Raw genomic sequence first — 14,519 nt, 5'->3', positions numbered from 1 at the left:
GGGGGGGGGTTGGGAGAGGAGAGGGGTAGCAATACGCGTAGTCACTTCATACTGTTGGAAACGGGATTGGCGCGACTGTTTTGAGCCGCTGGTTTAAGGGAAGCTTTTACCTAAATTTCTTTTACATAACCCTTTTTAACTTTGCAAATAGTCAGCAGTTCAGTTGATACTCCAGCTCATTTTCTAGCTTTTTTTCCCTCGCTAGTTGATTAAAGGTTTAAAATTTAGTTCATTTATTAGCCATACACAGAAAAAAAAGATCTAGTGATGCAACCATGGAGTAACAAAATGTACGCATCTACACACAAAAAATAGTCACCCGAACGGTAGCCGATCAAAACTTGTATTATATCGGGAGAAAACTTGGCACATTTTGTTGACCTGTAAAGCCTCATACCCAATCATAGCAGGGGTTTATATCTCAAAATATAAAAAAAATATTTTCTTTAACACAAAATTCCCGATATTGCGGCATCATGACAACAAAAGCGTCTGTACTCAATATATATTTGCGGGATCATTTCGAGTTCCCTGTCTAATTTATAATAGAAAGGCAAACTATGTTATGCAAAACCTTGACCTTCAAACCATTTCTGGGACACAAGCTTCGAGAGGTAAAACGAATTTTACAATAAATGCTGAAATTCTCGCGCGCTCATTCGATAATTTTCATTGTCAATAAGCGAACAGACTCATGAATTTACAATTTATGCAATGAGCGAGAGCAGACAATTTGTTATTGTAAAAAACAAATTGACGTCAGTTTTTCATTCGCTTGTCCCGTTATTGATCATAAATTTCGTCATAACATTTTCAAAATATTCTGCGGATCCACTCGGCTATCAGCTCGCGGATCCACAGCTACTTTGACAATGTTATGACAAATTCATGATCAATAACAGGACAGACTCATGAAAATTGACGTCAATTTGATAAATTTACTCCTTGTGATGTTTCGCTTCTCTTATTATCTTCAATATGTCTGTGAAATCTGATAATCAATATGTCTGTGAAATCTAATAATCAAGTTAAATATTTAGGACTCATTTTTGATTCCAATTTGAACTGGAAACCATATTTACACGAATTGAGCAAGAAGGTTTCAAGAGGTATTGGAGTACTATCTAAAATTAGATATTATGTAAATAGAAACATATTACATCAATTATATTATTCAATTATCTACCCCTTCCTCACCTATGGTTTATGAATTTGGGGCAATACTTATAGTACTACTCTTAAATCCTTAATAACTCTTCAAAAGAGAGCTATACGTACTATAAGTTTTTCAAAACCAGATGAACACTCTGAGCCTCTTTTTAAGGAATTAGAGATCCTTAAATTAACTGATCTTGTTACCCTTCACAATGCACTCCTCATGTATCACTATTAATTACTATAATCTTCTTCCATCTTCCTTTGAAAATTTCTTTCAAACAGTAGCATCTGTACACTCATACAATACTAGGCTTGCTTCTAAATCAACCTATTACATCAATACCATCAAAACAAACTATGGTAAATTCCACTGGAAAAGTTGAAAATTTACAGAGTATGTAAATAACATGTAATTAACATGTAAATAACCAAAAAAAGACTGTAAAGAATAATTTACATGATTTTTCCCCTTTTACATGTTTTGCAGGTTTCATGTAAATAACATGTAAATATTTTAAGTGAAACATGTAAATGATGAAGAAAACACTGTAAATGTTTCAAAGCAAAGGGCTAAGATCATGTAAATAACATGTAAACTGTTCCTGCAAATACTGTAAATAGCCTGTAAATTTCTTGTGATTCAACCTGGAAACCCGTAAATAACATGTAAATTTAATACAGGGAGGGTGCCACAATACTGTAAACAACATGTAAATAAAAAAAGGGAGGCTGTAAATAACATGGAAAATGAAAACAGGAGCCTGTAAATAACATGTAAATCGAAGAAGGGAGCCTGTAAATAACATGTAAATCGAAAAAGGGAGCCTGTAAATAACGTGTAAATCGAAAAAGGGAGTCTGTAAATAACATGGAAATCAAAAAAGGAGCCCATAAAGAACATGTAAATCGAAAAAGAGAGCCTGCAAATAACATATAAATCAAAAAAGGGAGCCTGTATATAACATGTAAATGGAAAAAGGGAGCCTGTAAATAACATGTAAATCGAAGATGGGAGCCTGTAAATAACATATAAATGGAAAAAGGGAGCCTGTAAATAACATGTAAATGGAAAAAGGGAGCCTGTAAATAACATGTAAATGGAAAAAGGGAGCCTGTAAATAACATGTAAATGGAAAAAGGGAGCCTGTAAATAACATGGAAATCGAAAAAGGGAGCCTGTAAATAGCATGTAAATGGAAAAAGGGAGCCTGTAAATAACATGGAAATCGAAAAAGGGAACCTGTAAATAACATGTAAATTGAAAAGGGGAGCCTGTAAATAACCTGTAAATGGAGAAATGGAGCCTGCAAATAACCTGTAAATTGAAAAAGGGAGCCTGTAAATAACCTGTAAATTGAAAAAAGGGAGCCTGCAAATAACATGGAAATCAAAAAAGGGAGGCAGAAACCCTGTACGATAAATGACTTGTAAAAAATAACTTGAAGAAAAATGCATGGAATGTACTGTTTTATTGTAATCAAATCTGTTGACCTTAATTGTAATAGTAGAAAATATGCAAATTTATACAGAATCAGAAATTTATTGCAATCAGAACAAACTCAGTAAAATTCAAATAGTTTTTATATGCCATGAATAAGGTTTACAATGTATACATTGCAACAAATAAAACATGTTTTCTTTTCTATCTATCCATAACAAGACGACTTAAATGTAATTTTGTGCATGGCCAAAATATTTTAAAATACCATGACTGAGCTCCTTTAACCGAATTCAAGCACTTTTCAAGAAGACTACTAAAATTCAAGACCTTTTCAAGATTGTGCGAAACCATGTCATATTGAGCCCTATTTAATTCATAAATAATAAAATGATTAAGAACTATACTGTTGTCAGCTACAACTAGTGAAAATTTTGCAATTTAGGTGTATCACTAAATTAAAATTGTTTGCGAATGGATACCTGTCTTAAATATATACTAAATCCACAAAGTCAAATGCAACATAATGATAATACCTTTGTCATAAAATGAATGAATAAACTGTTTTTTCTTACTAAGTAATTAATGTAGGATTAAATTGGCCTTAATAATGAGAAATGGGGGAGGTATGATGGCCTCGTAGTTACATGTAGTGCACTCAACTCCTGATCGAGCGATCCGGGTTCAAGCTCTAGGCAGGTATGTTCTGTTGTGTTGTTGAGCAACACACTTTACTCTCAGTGCCTCTCCACCCAGGTGTATAAGTGGGTAGCAGCGAATTTACTGGTGGGGTAACCCTGCAATGGACTGGCATCTCATCCAGGGGGAGCAGAAATAGTCCTAGTCGCTTCCTGCTACAGAAAGCAGGATAAGCTCCAGCCTGTTGGGCCACGTGGCTCGTATGCAGACTTTACCTTTACCTTATTATGAAAATTACTGCAATGTAAGTGTGAAGTATTGATCAACTTTTTTCATAGAGTGAATTGTTCCTTTGAAATAACAGAAAATAGGGAGAAAAAACATTTACCACAAGATAGAGGTTGACATTTTAAATTCATCATAAAAACATTCATGCCAAAGGAATACTACATTGCATAACATAAAACAAGGCTTCTGACATCTTTTAGGCTATGTTTACAAAGTCACAGTTTCCTTCTTTTTCCAAAACTGTCCGGAATCCAAACAGTACAAACATTTTGGACCCCTGACAAAACATTCACTGTAAACAATATTCAAAATTTTACTTTTTCTTTTTGTGATAAAAAAACTGTACTGTAAAAAAAAAATTCATAGGGGCCTGTTGAAATTGAAAGGCCTATCTAGTACCATAGTTCCCATGACACATCATAAGTTAATAAATTATTGATCTGGTACTACATGTATGTAAACATAGCCTTTTCTTTTTATGATGAAATCTTATAGCTGCTGTATTGAACAATAAGTATCAACTTAGCAATCTGAGATATTTAAATTTGATGCTAATTCACTAACACAGGTACAGTGTAGGTGATACTTCAAAGCATTAAAAAATAATGTTTAAAGTCGTTGAATTTAAACCAGAAAGCTGCCAGAACATATCAAAGTGTTGAAGGTCACCATGTTAGACTGTAATGCACCAGGGGCCCATTTCTCAAAGGTTCCAAAAAGTTTTCGCACCCAGAAAGCCATACCAAAATCTGAAATCTTATGCTTACAGAGCTGTTTTAATCACTTATTCTCAATATGAACAGAGGTTTCCTTCACACAAGAAGTTCCAGGCATATACAGCTCTTAGCTTTTAGACACAGCTCAATTAAAGATGGCTTTGTGGGCCCGAAAAGTTTCCAGGGCCTTCAAGAAATGGGCCTTGGACCCCTTATAGAGTCATAAGTACTGTAGACTTCTCAGTGGCTGATTTTTTCCTGATCAAGCATCAATGCCAAGGAGTATGCATGTATTGACCACTCTCAATTTTACTTCATCCTACAAGTAACATAAAACATTTCATTAAATAAGATAAGTTATGTCTGAGTATGAATCAGCAAATTCTGTGTATGATATCAATCAGTGAATTTTACACTGGAGTTATTATTTTGTTTCTTATCATTCCAATTTATACTGTGACCTTTGAAATCGGACTGTAGCCAGTCATGTTGACTGGCCAAAGTAATTTTAGCTCGGTCACGTCTCGTTTCTGACCGCTCAGGATATTTATGCAAAAATCAAGTACATGTAATGTGAGCCAAATTAAACCCACAAATAGAGTTTGTTTCTTCCAGTCACTGCTAGACCATTTAAAAATTGGCTTAATATTTTTCTGAACGGATTTAACCCGAGTCACTCAAATGGCATTCCTATCGATCTTGAACACACGACAAACAGCAAGCGAATGGTCTTTAGCCGTTCGAACAGATACATGTATGCATTGGTGTATGCTTTCATTAGAGGTCATAATAAAAAAGAGATTTAAAACTCTCAGATTTACAGTTGGGGATTTGATTGTTTATTCAAGAATGAACAACGTGACCATCTCAACATGACATGACTGGTCAACATGACCGGCGAGTGAAGTTTTTGGCCAGTCAAGTCACCATTCTGGCCAGACATTGCCTGTTGACCGGCAATTATTTTGAGCCCTGAATATTCATCAATCAAACAGATGTTACATCTACATCTGTAGCTACTGTGTGACAAAAACTTTGCATCTCTGATTGGAAGGCACTGAATGTCAGAGGATGTAGAAGAACTAAACTCAAAATGTGTGGCAGTAAATATTCAATGTTCACTATCTTCTACATCGTAATATTCATGCACAATAAATCAAACTCCTATCAAACAATGTTTAAATACATGTAATAAGTCAAGTTATTTGCAGGCACAATTTGATTGTTTCTTACATGCACTTATGCTCTATTGGTGGACAAAGGTACAGCTGATGTCATAAATGTTTGTTTTTGTTTCTTTGTTATGTATTACGAAGCAGATAGATTCTACGTTGTCGCGCATCTGTTCAGTAATAGATCACAGAAGACATCAAAATGTGGTAAGAACATCAGTAACACACACCTGAAAAATTCACAGATTCTGTGACACACTCTGGTAATGGGTTATGTGAATATTTTTTGTTTTTTCCACATTTTGGTGTTATCTGTGATCTACTCAGGGCAGGAAAAAACCAGGTCTGATTTCCTCAGCCAAGTAAATTTTGCTCTTGGGCAAGTGAAAATAGAAATTCAGTGGCCCGGTGGGCAAGTGAAATTACCATGTAGCCTCAGTAGTCTTGTGAGTCTGACTAAAAATGCCAGCTTGATAAATGATAATTTCCAGTCATTCCATTTCAAAACTTAGGACCTAAAGATTAGTTAATTATTAGGTTGAAAGCAAGAATTAGTTAGGAATCCGAGCGTACTTCATTCGCATTTGTCCTCTGATTTCCTTACTGGCCATCACACTGGCAACCAATATTTAAATGGGGGCAAGTGAAAACTGAAATTGACTGGCCCAGTGGGCAAGTGACTTACAATTTTTTTTCCTGCCCTGCTACAGATGAATGAACAGAATAGTCTGTCTGATGCATGACACATGAAACCTGCATGTATTTGGTAAGAGCCCAATTTCGTACAAGTAAAATGTACAGCTGTAACAGGTCTCTAAAATGCTGTCTGGTCATCCCAGGGTAAGGCAATCGATTGAAATTGATCCATAAATTGATATAAATCAATAAATTGAAATTAATGTAAGTGTTATCAGTGCTATCAATCAATTGAAAGAAATTCATACTCACATGCTAGAGAAGTTTCAAGTTATCAATTTGATTTTACCAAATTTATCAGCCATTAGAGAATCAATTGAAAGTTGGCCTCTCTTTGTTAGTTCACATAAACTGTAGAAAAATTGTGTCCCTCAACACAATGTTTGATTGTAACTTTTTAATGTAGATTTCAAAGGCACTACCAAAGACCCCCAAAACATAGTCCCCGATACATGTATGCCTGCAAAATATTCTGTTTACAAGATACAATGTTATGTTTTTATGCAATTGTATTCATGATTTCATATTTCACTTTATATCTTTTGTTCATTTCTTCCTTATTAAATGTTGCTTAAAAGATAAGCTAGTATCAGCAAAATTGATAATGCTTATTGAAAATTTGATCACAATCGATTACTCATGACGAATTCTTTTATTGATTTCTGATATCATTGACTAATTCCTATTGATTGTTATGAAATAATCGATTGACTATACTGTGTCGTCCAAGACAAGTAGATTTTCCTGCCTGGGCAAGTTACTCTTCCTTTTTTTTTTTTTCAAGTCCTGTGTAGTTTTCATGACAGTTTGAGGTACATGTATACCTCTTTATAAAGTATCGTGGTGTTTTTTTTGTGAAAGAAAATTTCACAACATTTAGCTTACTATCAGCACCAGTGGGTGCAATGTCCATGTACAGTTGTGTAGCATATTGTAACTTGCATGTAGGTACAACTGTAGATACTTGAGTAACTTCAGAATACTTACATTAGCATAAGAGAAATTTCTCTGCTGAAGATGGCACATTACATTTTAGCTTCCTAGCATTCACATCAGAGGGCAACATAACCTTACAAGAGAATGCATCAGCCAATAAGCCAATAACAAATGTCGCATGCTCATACTCGGTTATCGAGAACAGATAATAACAGATAATAAAGCCCTTTATGCACAGCAGGTAAACATCAACAAAGTCGATTCCACAAGCAATGTAACTTGTCCTTGATAATGACACATTCACAACCAAAGGCAAAACGAAATGTATACGTATCTTGACGTTACTTTACTCTACTCGTTCAATTTATGCAAAACTTGCTTACCTGTTGTTGTTGCCTGTGATCCCTATCTTCAGCTTCTGGGTAAGGGAAAACTTTGCCTTGAAACCGTGCACGATGACGAAGCGAAGGTAGAGTGGATTTTGGCCCCTAAAACAGAGCTCGAGTTCGATGCAAGTTCCAACGAACTGCCAAACATGGCGGGAGAACCGAGAGGACCTGGTACCTAACATGAAGACCGCTGATTCCTGTTTGTTGGAGATCGGGCACTCACAAGGCTGGTATGCTCTTACAAAGGGACTGGGATAACAGTGACGGCAATGAAAGCACAGAACGGTAGAAATCACCAAAAAAAAAAAAAAAAAAAAGACACAAAACAAAACAAAAAAACAAAATGTCATTTTGGGTACCGAAAAAAAGTAAGCTATCATTTTCGGAAAGGCGATAAGTCCTAACGTTTTCGGGAAATGGACAAAAAAGCCTTAATAAGTACGAGATACGCAAGCTCCTCTAGAATAACCGAACAGATAAATTTTTTTTGCGCAACCTAAAATTAACCTACAGAGCTTTGAAAGTACACCAGATAGCCTAAAACAGCGTTTCAAAGCATTAGAGAGAAAACGGTCGTTGGGCCGGCTGTCCCTTATGGTTCCCTGCCTAACCTAACTCGCGTCAGTTCAAACTCGGTCAACGGGGCTCTTTCCGTATTGAGCTCACACAACACGTGACGCTTTCATGGTCCTTCATGAATAAATACGTACGTGTCCGAGAATTAATTTTTCTCTTTTCTAGAGACGTAAGCTTGGGACGCCTGCATGTGCAGTAACAATTCTAGTTTTATTTTGTCGTTGTGGATGCGCGGAAAGTTCACAAGAAGACAGCTTAGTGCGGTGTCGACCAATGCAGCGATTTAGTTTGGTGCATACCTTCTAACCCAACTTCAATTTAAAGCAAACTATAGCACACACTTGGATTTCAGAGAAGTTCAAATGCTTCAACGTAAAAGGCACTTTAATGGAGGCTTCACGGTAGGTTTACGGAGCTTTAGGGCGGTGTTACATTTTAACTTTACGCGCCTTTAAAAGGTCCCATTTATATGTTCTCGGTTACCCGAGACAACTCTTCCTCTCTCCTCTCCCCCCCCCCCCCCCCCACCCCGTCCCCCCAAGTTTAACCTGGCCGGGGTAACTTTTCATTTATTTCTTTGCAAAATCCAACCAACCGTTTACAAGAGGATAGCGAACCTGTCGGTAACTTGGAATTTACACCATTTCAACAGTCTCCGTTGGTTGAACCGTTACACCAGAGTTATATTAAATAAGCCCACTTTTCCGTCACATGGTTTTTGCAGTGTTTAGGCAGGCCTTCTCTTAAATTTAGATCTTTTTGTTCTAAGAGTCTCCATTTTACATTAACGTGGTCTTAACAGTTTTTCGAAAAGCCCCCATTATCTCATTTAGATTGTTTTCACAGCCTTTGTAAGGTCCCCCTTTTTAATTTACATGTTTTTAACAGGCTATTTACAGCCCCCCACTGCACCCGTGCAACTTCTAGGTTTTCCATTTACATGGTTCTTACATGTTTCTTACAGGCCCCCTTTTTTTCATTGACATGGTTTTTATATGTTTCTTACAGGCCCCCTTTTTTCATTTACATGCTTTTTACATGTTTCTTACAGGCCCCCTTTTTTCATTTACATGCTTTTTACATGTTTCTTACAGGCCCCCTTTTTTCATTTACATGGTTTTTAAATGTTTCTTACAGGTCCCCTTTTTTCATTTACATGGTTTTCACATGTTTCTTACAGGCCCCCTTTTTTCATTCACATAATTTTTAAATGTTTCTTACAGGCCCCCTTTTTTCATTTACATGGTTTTTAAATGTTTCTTACAGGCCCCCTTTTTTCATTTACATGGTTTTTACATGTTTCTTACAGGCCCCCTTTTTTCATTTACATGGTTCTTACAAGTTTCTTACAGGCCCCTTTTTTTCATTTACATGGTTTTTACATGTTTCTTACAGGCCCCCTTTTTTCATTTACATGGTTTTTACAGGGTTACAAACATAACATTTCCAGACTTTTTACAGCATTCGCTTGAATTATTTACACGTTTCTTACATGGTTTAGTAAAGCAATTTACATGTTTTTTACAAAGGCAGATACTGTAAAAGTGCGTAAAATATTTTACAGGTTTTTACATGTTCTTCAAATGATCATTGTCGACAAAAACAATGTAAATCACTATTTACAGAACATTTACATGCTGTACTAAAAGCTGTAAATTTCCTGTAAATTTATTTTACAAAACCCTAACATGTAAATTGTAATTTACAAAGAATGTAAATCAATATTTACATGCTGTAAATTAAAATTGACATGTCCATGTAAATTTTCAACTTTTCCAGTGTTCAACATTCGCTTTGCAGCTGTAAAAGTTTGGAATCACCTTGACGAAAGCATTAAACACCTCCCCCCTAAAACGTTTAAAAACAAAGTCAAGCTGAACATCTTACAGTCTTACTTTTCATGAGTTTTCAACTGGTATTTGTTCGTTCATTTTATTTATTTATTTATTTTTATTTATCTATTTATTTATTTATTTCTTCTTTTCGTCTCTTTTTTATTGACTAATTGATTGCTTTCACCAAGCTTTAGTGCCAACCTACCTCCTGTACTTAAACCGCATTACTTAGTTTTACTCAGCTCGATTAGCTTTATAGTTATCCTAAGTAAACATTACCTCTTTTTTGTATTAATATATTATATTGTAAAATTTAACTTTTTTTTCTATTTGGTAATAAGCTTGTTGTTGTTCTCAAGCCAATAAGTATATCTGCTTTAATGTTCACGGATGGCGCATCTTGAAACATTAGTTAAAATTTTCAAGTTTTTTATTTGTGATCAAAGTCAATTATAACCGCCCTTTAATTTGTCCTTTTAAATTACTGTTGTCTCTCCCAGGTTTTTTACCTCAATACACTTCCAATTTGAGGGGCACCCTTCCGACTTGGAGGTCAACTTGGCTTCGTACATAACAAAAATTATTCAATATACCATAACGCAGCTACTTCGAGATTGGATGAGTCGTGGACATACTAAACCACCACGGACAGCGCGTCGAAATTATGTTTGAAACTATCAAACAAAGATAATAACACCCTGGCAGGAGCCATAATCGGGGACGGAGACCGTAAGCGCGCGCCATTTCAAGTATTGGGGTTGTCCCCATGATATGGGACAATAATTCTATTTTTAGAACAAATTGCGCCATCACCTGCGGCACACGCGCGTATATGCTGCGAGGATTTTTGCGGATGTCGCGCGGGGGAAATGGCGTCCGAAATTCCCGAAATGTTTCATGTTTTTGCCCCACAACTCAACGCGTTTACGTCTGTTGGAATATTTTGCTTAAGTATTTTCGTCGTAAGCTGCCCCAGTTTGAGTGAAGTGAGACAGTGTCGAATTTAGGTATGTTCCGCTGTAAGCTTATATATATCGCTGACCAAGTTGTGTTCCGACTGATGCTTCTTTTACATGAGCTGTACATTACTCCACTTTAAATTTCACATATGTTGAAGATTAACAGCTTTTCCATTACACAGCAAAAAACTAGCTGGATATATTTAGATATAGCAGAACTTCAGGACTTCGTAGTTTCCTAGCTCCTCTTGCCACACGCTTGCGAGGAATTTGTCAGTCTATCGCGACCGAAAAGTAAAACAAAATAATTGCTAGTTTGAGTTTCGCTTGAATTGTAAGCAGCGCTTGATGTTTCATCAAGGCTTAATAACTTTACGTCCGTAGATACTGCTCAGTTTTATTCGTGTAAAAATCCAGTAGATTCTCTGTTGCGATGAATGAGAGCGCCCGCCGATGCGTGTTTTGTACAGTCAGTAAACATGACAAATTGTACTTCCGCCGCAACTTTCGTGTGAAAGCGTACATCGAACTCAAACAATAGCTCTATAGTTTTTAAATATGTTTAAGATTGATAAATGTTTGAGAACATATTAAAAGCTAAGCTGAAAATATGTGAATAAAGCAGAAACAATCAGCAAAGTTACGATGACGCTTTCTTTAATCAACTTGGAATAACGATTTCGACTTTGATGATCGAGTTATCAAAACTCCTTGTCTATTTTCATTTTCGCAGTGTAAAACTTCACTATGCTTATGTTGAAGAAACACACATGATGTTAGTAGCCTTTTTTGCATTCTTGAAATTTGTTGCAGCATCTCAGCACAAAAGATAACGAAAGAAATCTTTGTCAAGATTTGTTGACAATTGAAAACACCGACTCGGACTTGAAAGTGCACGAGCTGCATGCACTATGCAAATGAGCTAATTGTACGCGTCAGACTTTCCTTTCAAAAACTTTTGCAAACTCACCAAACAAGCAGAGACAATACGAAACCATCAAAACAGGTTTTGATTATGATTAAACATTGTCTGAGAAACTCACAGATTAACTCGATACCAGAGTAGAGAGTTTTCTTGCTATACTCTTAAGCATACGCGTAAGCTTACAACTAGCGTGAGCAGATCTTATTATTCATTCCCAGCGCGAGATTGAAGTCTTGTTTTCGACCCTGAAAACCCACCTTTTCCGTTAGCTCAGAGCATAAAACTACATATAAGCGCCCTGGTTCGTATTCCCTGCCTTATTCCCTGCCATCGCTGTGAAAAATACGCAAGAGAATCTCTCAACTCTCACCATTTGATCACGCAACGTGACAACATCCACGCGAGAGAGCCTGACATGTGCGTGAATCCGCGCGGATATATGACGTCAGGATAGCGCAATTTGTTCTAAAAATAGAAAAATTGTCCCATATCATAGGTGCGCGCGAATCCTGAGACTTACGGTCTCCGTCCCCGATTATGGCTCCTGCACCCTGGCACATACTGAGAAGATATTGACCCAGAAAGCTATTGTTTATAAACGGGCGAGCGTGTCATACAGCTTGGTTAGCAAACAAATCTCAGTGAAATGCGAAGCAGATTTGGTTGTTTTGCATTGTTCGTTTGCATAGCTGTTCTTCAGAGAGTGTTGTTATATTTTTCAAGGGCTACCTTAGTTAACTTTGAGCGCTCCCACAAATCCTTGGGACCTTGCGTAAGCTTGGCGCGAAATGGAACCGGCCATGTTGAATCTTTTGAAAGCCAGTTCTTACTTTCCAGTTGAATTGTTCGAAAATACGTCGTGGATCAAGTTAAGTCACTATTTGGTTTCGTAGACTTAGGATTACCTTTCAGAGCGATATTTAACTGGAGAACCCTTGTATTTGCAACGAATTACACCGAGAAACTGTAATCTCCACGTACGAACAATTAAACCTTGTTCGTTACCTCGGTTGTGTCCTGATGTACCGGTACACAGAGGGAATAACCATTGTACTCATTTCTTTACAAACCTTTGCTTAGCTGTTGAACATTGTTGGGTCTCTTGTATCGGTTCTTGTGGACAGAACCGTAAATTCAAACGTTTACCGAGCCGCTGATATGTCTGTACAACAAATTGCGGAGGGCCATAGAAAGGAACTTACAATAGACTGAAACTGGCGCCGGCAAACTTTTAAAATTAGCATCATTACAGCAATCGAGCAAAAAGATACGTAAACTAAGGCTCTTTAAACATGTACGATGCGGAACGCTTACGTACAAGTAAGCAGTTCTTAAACTGAATTTCTGCTGCTGTTCCAAACTTGATTGTTTCACCTCTCCATGATATTTCAGAGCCCTTCATACCCGAGAACCTATAGGCTGAACCTCAACTGCACCTATGTATTTACGGGCCTGGAGGGAAAGGATCCTCTCCGAAATGTGATACTGACTACATTGTGGTTCGAGATGAACCAAGTGAGGACGGTCACTTCGGCTCAAAACAATTTCGAGCACTTTCCAAAACTTAGATTTTGATGGGTCACTGTATCCATCATTTATTAGTTGATGCTACAATGACAGTACCAAAACCTCCCCAATCATTGGTGAACAAGTTGTTATAATTATCGTGACAAAATAGGTTACCATAGCAACAGTATGACCTGCTAAAAAAGCCTTTATTATAGCTTTAAGGACTTATAATTCAAAAACGACGTGGTAATTTTTTTTTTACATTATTAAATGTTGATAAGCAGGATAAGACGCAACTTTTAGCCAAAAAAGTTTCTGGACATAGGGTTCAAAGCCACCTTAAATTTTCAACACTTTAAGGTGGTCTTCGATCGTGCCATCATCGTTGTCTCCAATAAACTGTTAAGGATGTCAGCATTGTGTCAATAATTCTGGTTTCTGAGGAATATGGCGCTACCCATTATAAAAGTAATTGCCTGAACCTGTAAGAGAATGAAGCAATCAGCGACCGCCATCAATGTTCACTAATATGACAAAACAAAATAAAAATATATTTTGGTAACAAGCACTCCACTGCCATACCCCTTCAAAAATGTTTGATATGTATTTGGGTTCGTTAGAGTGAACTACATAGCGAATGATTTATTGTAGACAAAATAAACCAGTGATGAGTTATAAAATTCAGTTTAGTCTTAAAAGCTTAGTTTTGTTCTCTCGTAACGTATTAAAGTTGACTGAAGGCCCGATATTTACATGTGTTGCCAGCCCTGTCTGTCAAACGTAACTTGTAATGAGAAAAGAACATTTTTATACGGCAGATTCCCACGGTGAAAGGACCACGAGGGAAACCTTCAGGGTTACTTCACTGCATTCGCCAAGTCAGTAAACTTATGCTGAAACGAAATTAGCCGCTTCTGGTGTTCATGCATTCGGTTGAAAGATCCTGGGGACGAGATTGAGTGGGAAACTGTGAGTATCTGGAATGGTGCATTACCAAGCTTAATAACGATTAAGGAAAGTGACTGAAATAACATTTCCTATTCTGGTACAAAATACTGACCATTCTGGGCTCCAGTCTCTCATCCCTCTCACTCTTCGTACCGCTGATTTGAAACTGAAAGTAGAAACCTATTTTCGACCTCAGAGCGAAAAACGTAATAAGCATGCGCGAGTTTTGGCTTCGCACCAGCCTCCGAGTTTGAAAAAATGTCGGGAATTTCGTCGATCGTATAGACAAAAAAGTTAAGAACTTTATATGCTTTCCCAATTTTCCCAGAAAGCAG

Source organism: Orbicella franksi, chromosome 9 (genome assembly GCF_964199315.1).
Source record: "Orbicella franksi chromosome 9, jaOrbFran1.1, whole genome shotgun sequence".
In the NCBI taxonomy this organism is placed as follows: domain Eukaryota; kingdom Metazoa; phylum Cnidaria; class Anthozoa; order Scleractinia; family Merulinidae; genus Orbicella; species Orbicella franksi.
Note: the sequence above shows the minus strand (reverse complement) of the source record.